The sequence below is a fragment of the Durio zibethinus genome, chromosome 4, assembly GCF_047325235.1.
Source record: "Durio zibethinus cultivar Kanyao isolate XHJ-2024 chromosome 4, ASM4732523v1, whole genome shotgun sequence".
Classification (NCBI taxonomy): Eukaryota; Viridiplantae; Streptophyta; class Magnoliopsida; order Malvales; family Malvaceae; genus Durio; species Durio zibethinus.
The window spans coordinates 33,864,605-33,881,151 of NC_143165.1; the positions used below are offsets into that span (position 1 = coordinate 33,864,605).

Genomic DNA, 16,547 nt, shown 5'->3' on the forward strand with positions numbered 1-16,547 from the left:
TAGAAGTTGGTTGTGATTGAAAAGAATTTCTGTTTGAACTAAAGGATTGTTCACTTGCAATGCTTTCAATATCATCATTTTTATTTTTGTATGATGATATCGAAGAAGATGAAGGTAGAACTATTTTTATTAATATTACTATTATTAGGTTTTTTAAAATAAAAGTTGTTTCCTGATGCAAAAAATTTTAAAGATTGACTCTACTATTTGTAGATTCTTCTTCTGTTATTCCTTTTAAAAGCCAATCTGTTGGGATAGATAGATCTCTTACGTTCATTAATCTTGGTTTAATTTCTAAATCGAAGGATTTTGGTTCAAAGATTTATATAATCTTTAAATCAATTTCTTAAATAGAGGTAGTAGCCTGATTAGTCAATTCATAGACAACAGTACATTTTATAGACAAATCATGAACTGTTTCTCTAAGATCTAAATGTTTAGTTCTAATTCATAATCTAAGACAATTTTCTGATAATGGGTCATTAATAGAAATAAAATAATTTGATTTAAACCAAATGGCTCCTTGTACTAAATTTGATTGGATACCACCAATTATTGCTTTAACAAGATTACTAAACCTTTTATCAAGTAAAACAGCTAAAATTGGTATGTTTTTACCAAATATAAAAAGAGATTTTATAGTAACCATGATGATGCCTATACGTATTTATCTAACTTCAGGATTTTTTGTTTAAATTTCTTGATTTTTTCTTTTGTAAAAAGGGATATATTTACTGTTTTTTGTTTAGAATTATTTGACATTGTGTCTTCACCGACTTTTTCAATGTGACGCTATACCCAAGGTTGAAATTTTGTGAAAAATAAAGTTTTATATATTTCATCTTTTTTGATAGACTGCATGTGAGCGATTTGCTCATCAGAAAAACTATGATCTTGTCCTAATACATCTCTAAGACAAGTCATCTGTTGTTGTTCTACTGTAGAAAAATTTGAAGTTGTATTAACTTCTGAAGGGTAGCAGAATTCATCATAAAATTAAATCCTTCTTCATTATCTGGATCTGTTTCATAAACCAATAGATAGCTCTGCCGATCAGGTTATGATGTAAGATAATGTTACAGTTCCCAGAAGAGTGGATTAGTAGTAGGGGCAACAAAAGCTTGTTTCCTTAGTGGGAAGAAACTAAGATCAGTGAGAAAGTACAAAGCACCAGCTGGAGCACGAACAGTTCCGGTGTGTGTAGCAGCATATCCCGACAGACCTCTTTGGTTCCCAGGCAGCACTCCTCTAGATGGCTTGATGGAAGGTCATTTAACATTATACCAGAATGTATTGGACTATTCTTTTCTACACTAACCTTCTTCTAACTTTTTGTTTGCATCCCTTTGGTGCAGCCTCCCTGGAGACTTTGGTTTCGGTCCTCTAGGTCTTGGTAAGTTTAATCCATAGCAGTACCTCACAATCATTTAAATGAAACCACTAATTGTAATAATTAAAAGTTACTTTCATTTTTTGGTAGGTGAATTTTTCTTCTTTTGTAGTAATAATAATGGAGGGGTTTTCAACAGGATCTGATCCTGAGAACTTGAGATGGAATGTACAAGCAGAGCTTGTCCACTGCAGATGGGCAATGTTAGGAGCTACTGGAATTTTCATCCCAGAGTTCTTAACAAATATTGGCATTTTAAACACTCCTTCATGGTACTCAGCTGGAACAGAGGAATACTTCACTGACACAACAATCCTCTTCATAGTTGAGCTTATTTTCATCGGCTGGGCAGAAGGAAGAAGATGGGCTGACATTCTCAAGCCAGGCTGTGTAAACACCGACCCCCTCTTCCCTAACAACAAGCTCACAGGGACTGATGTTGGGTACCCAGGTGGCCTATGGTCCGTTTGACCCTCTTGGCTGGGCAACTGGTCCTCCTGAGAAGATCAAGGAGTTGAGGACGAAAGAGATCAAGAGTGGCAGATTGGCTATGTTGGCTGTGATGGGTGCATGGTTCCAACACATCTACACTGGAACTGGACCTATTGACAACTTATTTGCCCACCTTGCCGATCCTGGTCATGCTACCATTTTTGCTGTTAGTGCAACCTCGCTTTTAATCATGTAGCAGTCGAATCTTAACGTTTCACAGCTGCTCCAATCTCATGTTTAGAACTAACATTAAATTATATGTATTTTAATTACACCAAAAACAAGAACAAGTTATATAATTATAGATTTAGTTTCTTGCTTTTAAGGCTTGGACTAAACTGTTCTCATTCTCCATCTCAATCTTTCACCCCCAAGTGAGACAAAACAAGGGAGAACCCTAGCAGCAATTAAAAATGTTGAAGAAACATTGATGATCATATCTTTTCCAAATTAGTAAAAGATGGAAAGGTATGTATTCTTGTGGGGGAATGCTGTATCAGTTGAAATTTTATTGCCTCGGTTTGTATTCTATAGGTGCTCCAGTGATGTACAAATGTCATGAATATTATTTCAGGTCAAGTGGTTAGCCAACATTAATTGGCTAAATAGTCCTTCCTTTTTTCTGTGAAAGAAATGAAAATTAAAAACTGGTAATCAGAACTCAAAAAGCGTGAAAATGTTACAAAATCCATAGATCAGGGTTAATTGCCCAAAAGATCAAATCTAGTCATTTGCAATTACCAATTTTTGCACTTCAAATAATCCTCATTGGACCTCCTACTTAATCTAACTGCTTCAACTTTAAAACATTTGTTGTTGAAGATGTAACAGCCTTGTGGATTGTCGTCATGGGTGACTGACTCAATTGCCTTCAGGGAAGTCCGATTGAACAAAAATGAAAAAAAAAGACAAAAAATACTGCACAATATTCAACGCTTTTGTAAGGAGAATGGGCACAAATTGCAATCTACCTGAAATCTTAACTAATTTTGTTTTAGACGATAATCAATTACTGATGATCCTAACCCGAAATATGACAACGTCTTCTTTCTAGAAGAAACGCAACCATTTAGATTTAGTCATGCAAAGAAATAGAATAAGGAGGCGGCTCAACGTACCGTAAGGAGTGGCATAAGCATATAAGCAACATGTGCATATTCATATGTTGGCAAATCTGACCGGCTGTCGGCTGACCTAGTCGCCTTAAACTATTGAAGAAGAAATTTCTTACTTACTCGCACCCATGTTCCAACGCACTCGGACTTTGGCTTGACAAGGTCAAAGACAAGTGCTAAAGAAAATTGCTTCTTTTTTTTTCAACTTATTTTCGGCTCGGCTTTTTTTTTTATTTTTTTTATCACATGATAAATGACGGATGATAAGGTTCAAATTCTCATTTTACATGTTATCTAAAGCTTTCTTAACCATTAGATAAAAAACTAAAGACAAAGTAAAGACTCCATTCGGTCGTTTTTTCAAAGAACAAAAAGAGAAAACAAACTTTTCATTTCTATGTGTCTTTAAATAACTATATCCAAGTGATTATAGTGTGGGAAGTCACTTGCAATCAGCTGTTTGAGACTAGCCATTCTGCATTGAACACAAAGCTGGATTGCAAATTGCAAAGGCTAGAGAGAAATTCAATCATTGGATTGGATAGTAGTTGCATTAACTTTTAGCTTTAAGTATCTAATATAAAATAAATATGGGAGCACAATGTATAAATTAGATAAAAAACAAATTTATGAGTGCACTATTTAAATTCAATCTAGTAGTCATGTTAACTTTAGACTTAAGTTTTTATGAAAAAAAATAAAGAATTTATATTATATGCATTGGTTGTTTACAATATATTGTGAGTATATTATCTACAATTATTACATTATAATTAATTATAATTTAAAACTTTATAAAGTCTTACATAAAACTCATAATTTTAAGTGACAAACTCTTGCATAAATTTTTATATTGTTATTAGATAATTATAATATTATAATAAAAAAATTATAAAAAAAATGCTCACATTCTATCACTAAACCACAAATTATCACATAATTAATAAATAAATTTGAAGTTGATAAATCTTTTAAAATAAATTAAAATAAATTTTTATTATTTATATTCTAAAATTTTTAATTTTTAAAATTTACATAATGCGGTACCCTCCCATGTTTAATGAATGCATAAATATAAACCCAAAAATAAATACTTGATAACATGTAAAACTATTTAAAAATCCAAGGGAAAACAACTTTTTGTGTTTTCTCTGCATTTCCAGATGTGTTTGATTATTCTTTCACCCAAAAAGCTTTCAGTACCATAAAGGCAACACTACTACAAGCATCAAACGAATTGTTTTTTTTTTTTTTTTTTTTACTTTTAATTTTGCCAGAGCGTCTGAAAATAAAATTTTAAATAAATTGGTCTCAATTTCGGGTAACAGTAGCTCAGATTTTCCATAATTTACTCATCTGGCTTGGTAAAATCAACAAAAAAAAAAAAAGAAAAATCATATCTATTCCAATGTTACAACTTTCTCTCTTCCAGTGTTATATTACACAATTAAATTTCAAAAGAAAAATTTTCAACAATATAAGAGAGAGTTTTGGGAGTGTCATGATTCATGAAGAGCCAAAACCGTGTCAATTAGGAGCTTTGATGCGTTGGTTGATGTACAGAAATCTGGACCGGAAAAAGGCGGCCTGAACCTGACCCACCGCACCTGCTGCACGCCATGCGACCCGAGCGGCGCAAGTCCGACAGCCGACATCTCCATCCGACCAACGCTAACACAAGCACGAGACACGGCCCGTGCCGTTGCAAGTTGGACATCTCTTAAATGGGCCCGCCATGGGCTTCTGGTTCACGACCGATTTGACTAGCACGGCCCCGGCCAAGACACTCAAGCCGGTCGACACCTGAGTCAAAACGATCAGACCCATGTCGGCCAAGATGGGATCGAAAGCTTTCAATAGAACGGAGCAAAGCGAGATGGAAGAAACAGAAACACTAGACAAAGAGGAAAGAGAAACAGTAGAGAAAATGCTTGAGATCTTTTTCGGAGCAATAAAAATATTTAGTTTTGTATTCGGGGGTGGGGAATATAAATAAAAAAAGTGGCCGTGGAATTGCACACGTGAAAACGTGAGTTTGGGGGTGCGTCGGGGTTTTGGGCTTTGGAGTGTAGCCGACATGTTTTTCTTTTCTTTTTTTAATTTTAGTGTGGGTTGTTTTTGTCTTGTTCTTGTTGTTTGTACGTGTTGTTTTGATCAACGGTTATGAATTTATCATCTTTCCTCCATTTAATCCACGGAGACTGAAATGGACATGGATCCATTCCCGAAAAACTTTCCACCATATCCCAAACTGTTTCTATTTTCTCCCTTAAATATACATAATTTATATTACACTAATTTTATTTCACGTGCTATATTAATCAAATTATAATTATAATTATAATATAATAATTTTAATATTTTATAATGATAAATTTAAAATAATTATCATCATATTAAATTAAATTAAAAATATAAATTTAAGTTTTAAAAAATAAATATAACAAAAAATTAAAATTAACATTCTAATAAAAATAAATATTTAATCTTTTTTTTATTTTGATTCTTTTTAGAAGTTTTCTTTTAAGTCTTTTAACATTAAGTTATCATCTTTATTCTTTTTTTTAATATATATATTTTAATTTTTTTTAACTATAAAAAATTATTTTCTATTACAATCAAATCGAATTTTGTACTTTTTTTCTTCTCTATTTTATGTTTTTTCTAGAGCTTTTTCAAGTTTTTTTAGTGGTAGATATTTATCTTCAATTTTATAAATTTTTTAGGTAATTGACTATTGCTAAACTCATTCAAACTATTATTTTTCATCTATTTACTATTTAAAATTTAAATTCATTTTTTACTTGAAACTAAATTTTTATAAAGTTTTTGTTACTTGAAATAAAGTAAATATATACTATTTTTTTTTTCATTACTAACTTCTGTTTTTAACATGTACTTATTTATGTAATATAAATCATTTTGTAATTTCATTTTATAGTAAAAAATGCATACTTACATGAATTTTACTAATTAAAAAAATTAATTTGTAAACATATTCTAAAGAAATGATATGAAGTAATAAAAAACTATTAATATCTTGATGTAATAATTAATGATTTTTATTTATGTATTTATAAGGGATATTGACTAAAACTATTTTTTGTATCGAATACTGATTTCTTAAAAAATAATTAAATATACATAACTTATTAAAATATGTTATACTAAGAGTTTAAATAACAAACTTTACTCAAAGCTAAACCTTATCCTAATCAAATAGTTTTTTATGTTGTTCTTTAAATATTCAAATAATTTTTTCAATTAACTTTAGTTCAATATTATTATTGCTTGTTAAATAATGAAATATCATAATTTTAAAATTAATAAGATATGATCTATTTTAGACAATTATTAAAAGGTATATTTTGAAGGTAAACTATATTTTAAATTTTAGACTTTAAAATTGATAGTGAATATGTTTTTAATATTTGTACTCTTTTTTTAATTAAAATGGAGTAATTTCATTATTCAATGAATACTTAATTATTTATCAAGTATAAGTCATTCAAAAAATTCATCATTTAAACGATAAGGTTATAAAATTATAATTTATAGAATTCATACTATTATTAGTATTATTAGATCATATATTTTAATTTAAAATATTATGTACCTAAGAAAATAACTAATAGATAATGTTTCTATGGTATTTTTCAATAAATTTAGACTCATTATTTTTCTCTTTCATTTTAAAACTATCTTTAAAGACAATAATTTTTTGTATAATTGCTATCAATGTTATAAATGATACCATAAAACACAACAATTTTATTTTAATAAAGATATAGCATTAATCTAGTTACTATTAATATATTATCAAATAGACAATCAATGACATACAAATATAGATAAAGTTATTCCAATTTTTCACTTCAAAATTTGATTTTTTTTAATAAAAATATGTTGTTATAGTAATTGGTACATGAATATTGTTTTAATTATTTATATATGTGAAAAATATCCATAAATATTATAACTCAATACCTTAGTATTAAATGGTAATTAGTATAATTTCTTAAATGAATTAAATATATTAGACATATTAAAAAATATAGTTCTATATTAATATTTAACAAAAAAAAAAACGACTAAGTTAGTAATGATTAACTATTACATGTTATCGATGATTTGCTGTTAAGTTATATTACTAATTTATTATTAAAATATGAATAATTTACTATTAAGTTATCTAAACTTTACTACTAAGCTAAAATTGATTTACTAATAAGTTATCATTAATTTATTATTATTACTAATTTACAACTAAATTATAAGTGATTTAGCATTTAGTTATCAATAAATTACAACTAAGTTAACTCTAATTTATTATTATAATTGATTTATTACTAAGTTTTTACTTCATTCTTGCTAGTAACTGGAGTTCAATCCCTAAAAACTTCAAATATAAAAAACCTTATCATTAATTGACAATTAAGTCATTACTGATTTATTACTACATTATCAATGGTTTATTATTAAATTATTAATGATTTACTATTAAGTTATAAATGATTTACTAATAAGTTATTGATGATTTAGTACTAAGTTATTGATAATTTATTATAAAACTATAACTAATTTACTATAAAGTTATAGATGATTTACTACAAAATTATCATTGATATATAACTAAGTTATAAGTGACATTACTACGTTATTAGTTATTTATTGCTAAATTTAGTGATTTACTATTATATTATTATGCATTTACTAATTACATTGATTTATTACTAAGTTTTCAATATTTAGATACTAAGTTATCAATTATTTATATTAAATTATTATTGAATTACTACTAAGTTATTTATGGTATACTATTAATTGTATCAATTAATTACAATATGTGAGATAATTTTCTTTTTATATAATATAACATTATTGATTCGTTTAAATTTAAAATTTTTTTTACTAAATTTTTTTAATGAATAAGTTCATGGTAGGTTTATCCTAATCCTTTTCTCTTTTTAGTAACCAGGGTTCAATCATTAGTAACTTTAAGTATAAAAAAAATGTTATCACTAATTAACAAATAAGTTACCACTTACTTACTACTATCTTATCACTAGTTTATTACTAAATTATCATGATTTATCACTAAGTTATAAATGATTTACTGCTAAGTTATAAATGATTTATTACTTAATTATTGATAATTTACTATTAAGTCATTAATAATTTATTATAATGTTATTACTGATTTACTATAAAGTTATTAATAATTAACTAATTTACAACTAAATTATCATTAATTTATAACTAAATTATCACTGATTTACAACAAAGTTATCAATATTTTACTATTATGTTATTAGTGATTTACTACTAAATTATCAATAATTTACTACTAAATCATTAATGATTTACTATTATACTATTATACATTTGCTACTTTGTTATCATTGATTTACTATTATGTTTTAGTGATTAGCTATTAAATTATCGTTGATTTATCGCTAAGTTATTTATGATTTATTACTAAATTTATAATTTAATTACTATTAAACTAAACTAAATTTACTATTATGCTATCATACTATTAAACTAAACTAAATTTACTATTATGCTATCACTAATTTACTATTAAGTTTTCATTGATTTACTACTAAATTATCAGTGATTAACTATTAAGTTATCATTTTTTTATGAAGTTATCATTAATTTACAACTATGTTATTATGCATTTATAATTATGTTATAATTGATTTATTATTAAGTTATTATGCTTGCTACTATATTATTACTAATTTACTGCTAAATTACAATTGATATATTATTAAGTTATATCTTTGATTTACCATATTAAATTATTACTGATTAACTATTAATTTACTGATGATTACCATTAAGTTATATTGATTTACTTTTAATTTTCAATTATTAATTACTACTTAGTTATAAATTATTTACTATTAAATTATCATTGATTTATTACTAAGCTATTTATGATTTATCACTAAATTTGTCAATTAATTACTACTCCTTTTATCTGTCCCAATTAAATTGTCATAGTTGATTTTTTAGTTAAAATTTTTTAACTTTGACATCTATTATTTTAAATATTTTAATAAATTAAAATTTACAAAACATTTATTTATAAACCACTTCATTTAAAGTTTTTAAAATATTTTTTCATATTTTTATCAATAATAAATAAAAAATAATAGGTGATTAAAATTGAAAAAAATTAACCAACAAAATTCAAAATGTGACAATTTTATTAGGATGGAGGGAATATTAAAATGAATCTTATTTACTATTAAGTTATCATTAATTTACTATTAGGTTACCATTTATTTATTACTAAATTATCAATAATTAACTACTAAGTTATCATTTATTTTTTATTAAGTTATCTTTAATTTACTAATATGTGTTATACATTTACAATTATATATAAATGATTTACTATTAAGTTATTTGTTCTTTCCTATTATGTTATTATGTATTTATTATTATGTTATTATACACTATTTTATCAATTATTGACTACTAAATTATTATTTATTTACTATTAAGTTATTATTATTTTACTATTAAGTTATTAATAATTTACTATACAATTATCATTAATTTAGTATAAAGTTATTACTGATTTTGTCTAAATTATCACTAATTTATAATAAAATTATCAATAATTTGCTACTATATTATTATACATTTACTACTAAGTTATAATTGATTTACCATTAAATCTTCTATAATTAATATAATTGTGTAAATCATATTAATAAGTGTAATATGTTATAAACACTAAATTATTCATTTGTAGAAAAACTATTTTAAGCCTTCTAGCCTTATTGCTTGTGTTAACTGGGGCATGAATGACTTAACCAAAGAAAAACTATTTTAATAAGAAAATAAATAAAAAATAGATAATATTTTAATTTACTAAAAAATATTAAATAAAAATAAATAGAGATAATGTAATAAATTATCACATTTTGTATATAATATAGATATATATATATATATATATTAAACATTTTCTTAATTCTAGATTGTCTTATTTAAGGTAGGCTATAAAATCTAAAGTATGTATATGTTTGTAAGTATTCTAAATATTTAACTAAAATTTAAATAAATTTTTTTATAGTAAAGTTGGCTAAATTTCAAGTTGAGCACTTTTTACGCATTAAGAAAAAAAAATTAAGGTCACGTTATCATTTGTCATCCAACATTTTTTTTTAATCATTTTCGTATATATTATGATACATTGACCCATTGAATAATAAAAAGATTAATTTAATAATTTTACGAACTATATGAAATATTAATTGATTCATTTGTTTAGTTTTTGTATATATATAATTTAACATTATTAATTGAATTAATTTATAATCTTAGTTGTAAGATTATATAAATAAACATATTTTATTTCACATTCTCATTCTTCAATTTTTTTATTATGCAACTAATGAGTTTAATTGTAAGTCTTCCTTTTTTTATGAATTGAAGAATTGGTTGGACATGTATGATTGACATACAGTGTATAATAGGAGTGTAATAAATAAAAAAATCACTTGTAATATTATTTAGAGTTCATACTTTTATATGTAGATATCATAGATGATACATGTATTTATCTATAATAAACACACTTATAAAGTACAAATAATTATTAAATAGATGCTTTCATGATAAGAGTATAAATTAATAATCATATACTTAAAGAATATAAACAAATAATAGAAAATAAACTACAACATTATTGATTCAAACAATATAATAATTGGTTACAAAACTAATAAAGTTTTGATCATTTAATAAAACACATGCAATTAATCATGTGATTAAAATATTTTTTACTATCAAAATATGAAAATATTCTATAGCATTCTTAATTGAAAAAAATAAATTTATATTATTCAAGGGAAAATTATAAAATATATTGATAGTAGAGTTTTTAAATTTCACAATTGAAATTAGTAACGTAACACACATATCCTTTAAGCTTCAGAGTATATTAAAAAAGACTAAGTGAAAAAATAAGTGAGTACATTAAAAAAAAATCTAATTGAAAAAATAAGTGAGTGATGTGTTAATTTTTTAACCCACCTATGGAATTAAAAAAAAACTCAACTAACATTATATCAAATAATTTCTCTTTTTCAAGATTAATGTTTCTTAACAATATTGACTATGGTTTCATAAAAATATCTTAAGTAAAAAATATTTAAAATTAAAAATAAAAAAAATAAGGATTGACTGAAATTAACTTGGATGTAATATAGAATCAATCTATAGAAGACAAAATAAAAACTAAGTTTAGTAACAATTCATATATACAAGAGATTATGTTCATAAAGCAAAGATTCATTTAATCATTGTAACATTAAGACGTGATTGCATAAAATGATTAGAAATATTATAGTAAAATAAATCAACCATTGCAATCATTAAACATATAAATGTATATTTATCATAAAAAATAAAAAAATTCAAACATACAAACTTACCACAATACATGTATTACTCTTTCTCAATAATATTTTGATAATTTAATTAATAATTTTGTATGAACTTTAATGTTAATTGATCTAAATTAAATAAATAAATTATATAAATATATTTAAGGACTCATGATATGTACTATTAAAGAAGATAAAGAGTAAATTAAGTTGTATCTTGGAAAATTTTTTTTTTATGTTTTACTTAAGATAAAATTAAATGTTTTTGGATCATAAACATTATGATATAATAATTTAAACTAAAACAATAACTCATTGAGTAACAGAGGAAAGATTTTGTCTATGTTTTGTTCAATATCAAGGACTCATAGTATGTCATAGCCCATAGGATGAGAAATATGTTTTATATGAATTTAATTGAATTATTAATTATGAAATTGAACAATAAAATCCTACACAAAAAAGATAAGAGTAAATTTGGGTTAATTTTAGACAACACATCTATCATATCTCACAAATAAATTTTTAATGTAGTTTAATTTGATACAAATTCTATTCATAAATTTTTAATTGATTTAAATTTAAATAACTAACGAATAAAAGATTATATATTTAATGATAAATAATCTTTATTAAATAAATAAATAAATAAATGATAGAAATTTAAAGGTAAATTTGTTATTTTTTAAATTTATAAGGATATTTATATGATTCACTTTTAATACTTTTGGATTAATTTAAATAATTAACTAATAAATTGTATATATTTAATGAAAAATAATCTTTAATACATAAAAAAAAATGTTAGAAATTTAAAGATAAATTTGTTATTTCTTAAAGTTTGTAAGGTATTTATGTCGTTTATTTTTAATAGTTTTAGAATTCATATTTTTATATATAGATGATAAATGTTAGAATTTTTAGGACTAGTTTTATATATCATTCTATTTATTTTTGAAAAAAAAAAAATCAAACTTACTGCTCAACTCTCTTTACTCTAAAAAGCAAAGTCTCCTTAGGGTTTTCTCTACGAGAAGAGTAGAGCCTTAGGGTCTCTGAGATTCATAGTTCTTAGTTTTCGTTTTGTTAGTAATTCCAGAAACAAAAACCCTCAGAGAGTAGAGTGGATGCAGAAACAAATAGCAACTAGTGACCTTGGTAGGATGACAGAGGATTTAGAGGAGTTGTGGGGAAACCTTAGTTTAACTGAAAAGGAGAAAAACTAGGGAACATCAAAGGAAGAGAATTGGTTGATAGGAAAGCTCCTCACCAGACAGCATTTCAATAGAGAGGCCATACTTGGCACCTTCAAAGTAACATGGAAATTAGCGAGAGAACTTCAAAGCAATGTACTGGACACAAATATTTTTTTGTTTAAGTTCGGGACAAAGAAGGACGAAATAAGATTTCTTGATGAGGCCCCATGGTCTTTCAATAAACACCTGTTGCTGTTTCAAGAATACAATGGAGATTTAAGGCCAACTGACTACGTTTTCAATTTAGCAACGTTTTGGGTTAGAATCTATGATCTGCTGATGAAATGGATGAAGAAGGAGACAGCGGACTGCATAGGATGGAAGATCAAAGTATTAAAAGACATTGACAGGAGCAAAGACCATAACGGCTAGGGAAGTTTTATAAAATCAAAGTGAAATTGACACCAGGAAACCTCTAAGGAGATGTCTGACATTATCTCAGAAGGGAGGAAGGGTAGTAATTCGTGGTCATCTTAAATATGAAAGGCTCTTTGAGTTTTGCTATACATGTGGTTTTCTTGGACATAAAGATGTGGAGTGCAACGGGACGGATGAATTGGATCCAATAATGGAGAAGGAAATGCAGTATGGTGAATGGTTACGTGCATCCCTAGTAAAAATGAGGATGAAAACTTTTGGGGATAGAACAATGTTCAAGACAAAAGGCCAAGGGCAAGCCTCAGCATGGAAGGATGATGACACACTAACAAGGACCAGAGTGGAAGAACGACGGAAGGCAATGGTGGTGGAGGGTAGAAGGGAAGAGGAGGCTAGGGTAAACCACCAGATCCATAACGGAGTTAAACTATCAACGCATATTCAAAAGAAAAATGAAGAGCTAGAGACTAGTTATAGAATAAGAGTAAAAGAGGGAACTATCATTGTGGAGGATCATTAGGAGATTTTAGTGAACAAGATTACCGATTTAATAGTAGATGAGAAATGAAGGATTTCAAATGCAATACGCCTTGACAATCCTTGGCCAAAAATAAACATATGCCCAAAAGGTCAAACCATGACAACAAATGACATAGGACATATTGAAATGATGGAGAGTGGCACGGGAATTATAGTCAATAGCCTGTATGCAGACCTAGTTGGCATGTGTACGGTAAACACCAACCTAACAACCCATGCAAACGTAGCCATGCATGAAACGACAAAACAAATAGAAAAGGTTGAGTTGGAGGGAAAAGGTTGTTGGAAAAAACATGCTCGAGCAGTAAGACGAAACTCAACCAGTGATACAGTACATCTAGGCAAGAGAAAATGTGCTAATAATGGGAATGATTCAGAGGAGGATGGTAATGACAACTTCACAAGGCAGCACAAGTTAAACAACTGAAGAAGGAAGGGGAGTTTAACCGAGAAAATAGGAATGGAACGGTGGCAACTGAGCACCAATCCCACCGGACACAATGAAGATTGTGGAACTGCGTGGGCTTAGGAACCCACAAGTAGTTCGTGTCTTTCGGTAACTACTGAAGAAAGAAGGTCCTCATATAATATTCCTAAGCGAGATAAAACTACATGTAAAAAAGCTAGACAGAATACACCTTAGATGTGGAATGAATGCATACAAGGGGTGAGCTCAGATGGTAGTAGTGGGAGACTGAAAATGATGTGGAAGGAATACATAACCTGAAACTGGCAAGCTACTCAAATAACCATATAGATATGGAGGTATTGGAAGTAGACGAGGATCAGGGTTAACGTCTAATTAGATTTTATAGGGAAGCTGATGTACGAAGGAGGGAGGTGTCATGGAATTTACTGAGGAACTTAGGTAACCAGGCAGGCAAACCGTGGCTCTGCATTGGGGACTGTAACGAAATCTTATGGTCACATGAAAAAGCTGGGGTAGGGCAAGACGAGAGAGACAGATGGAAGAGTTTAGGGATGCATTAGTAGAGGCTGGTCTTGAAGACATCGGTTTCAAAGGCACTCGGTATACTTGGGAAAGAGGCAATGACAGCATAAACAACCTGAGAGAAATGCTGGATAGGGGATGGCAAGCCTAGGATAATGGGAAAGGTTTTCACAGTTCACACTAGTTCATCTCACTGCCTTAGTTTCTGATCACAAACCTATAATAGTAAACACAGAAGGGAACAAATTTAAGGTTATGTGAAAACAAATTCTTTCGGCTTGGAATAGGGACAGCCAAAATAGTTTGTTATTGAGGCTAAATGTCACGGGCAAGAACCTTAGAGCATGGCAAGGGGAAAAATATCAAAGCTTGCAAGCCAAGATCGATGAGCTCCATAGAAAGCTATAACAAGTCGAAAGCCAACAAGTTAGTGATGAAAACCTACAGAGGAGTAAAGAATCTAAAGATATTATGAAGGAGTTGAATGATATGTTCGACAAGGAAGAGACTTTCTGGGCTTAGCACTCACGCATCGATTGGCTAAGGGAGGGAGATCGAAACACTGCTTTTTTCCATGCTAAGGCTAACCAAAGAAGGCGTCACAACACTATCACAGACCTAGAAGACAATAATGGGGAATGGTGCGAAGCGGAGGAAAGGATACAGAACACTGCAACATGCTATTTCAAACAGCTTTTTTAATCCCAGGGATACAACCACACGGATGAAATCATGACGCAGTGGCGAACAGAATCACCGGGGAAATGAATGAATTGCTTGTTGCCAAGTTTAAAGAGGAGAAAGTTGTCAAAGCACTAAACAAATACATCCATCAAAGGCGCCAGGGCCAGACAAGATGCCCGCAATATTCTATATATAAATAAATACTAGCACAATGTGGGCAATGATTTGGTTGAATTTTGTTTACATGTCATGAATAGGGAAGGTAGATTAGAAGATGTGAATCACGCTAACATTATTCTAATCCCTAAAAATAAAGAACCTAAGTATATCACTCAATGCAGCCAATTAGCCTTTGCAATGTTCTGTATAAGATTATTGCTAAGGTTCTGGCAAATAGACTAAAATTGATTCTTCCCTAGTGCATTAGTGAAGCACAAAGTGCGTTTGTTCATGGTCAGTTGATAACTAATAATGTCTTAGTGGCTTACGAAATGTTGCACTCATTGAATAACAGAAGGCCAGGTAGAATAGGTTCTTTTGTCCTAAGACTTGATATGAGCAAGGCATATCATAGGGTGGAATGGCATTTCATACATGCTATGATGGAAAGATTAGGCTTCCACAATAGATGGATTTCTTTAATAATGAGTTGTATTTCGTCAGTTTCGTACTTCATTGTTGTGAATGGTTGTGTTACTAACAAGTTCTGGCCGGGGAGAGGACTTAGACAAGGTGATCCTTTGTCCCCATACTTGTTCTTGATTTGCTATGAGGGTTTTTCTACTCTTCTTGGTAAGGCCTAAAGGAAGGGTGTTATTCACGGTGCCCAAGCAATGGTTTGGTGCAGGTTCCATGGTATTCTGCCTACCATGCAGAATTTATCTAGAAAAGGTCTCGACATAGAAATGCATGATTCAGGTTTGGGGAAGAAAATGAACCGGTTTTTCATGCACTAAGAAGGTGTCCTAAGGCAGATAGGGTTTGGGAACTGTTACAGTTTAAACAAGGAATAGAAGACAATTGGACTGAAATGAAGGACCGGATCAAGCAGATTTGCAGAACGACCTCATAAGAACAAATGTAGATATTCATGACCACGGTTTGGGGTATATAGGGAGAGAGGAATAAAGTGATGCATGGAGAGAGCGAGAGAAGTAAGCAGGAAATGGTGAACTTCATAAGAAAATACATTGCAGAGTACAATGAAGCCCAGCCACAGTCAAACAAAGAAGAGAGGAAAGAGGATAGACACCACCAGATTCAGAAAGGGTCAAAGTTAATTTTGATGGAGCATATGACAGCCAGATAAAAAAAGGAGGGGTAGGTATA

General features: G+C 28.5%; 2 pseudogenes; one reads left to right on the plus strand and one right to left on the minus strand.

Annotated features, from left to right (window-relative positions):
* The first annotated feature begins 1,074 nt into the window (after positions 1 to 1,074).
* Positions 1,075 to 3,809, plus strand: LOC111288079 (chlorophyll a-b binding protein, chloroplastic pseudogene; annotated as a pseudogene).
* A 572-nt stretch (positions 3,810 to 4,381) lies between these two features.
* LOC111287977 (uncharacterized) lies at positions 4,382 to 4,995 on the minus strand (annotated as a pseudogene).
* Positions 4,996 to 16,547: the final 11,552 nt, after the last annotated feature.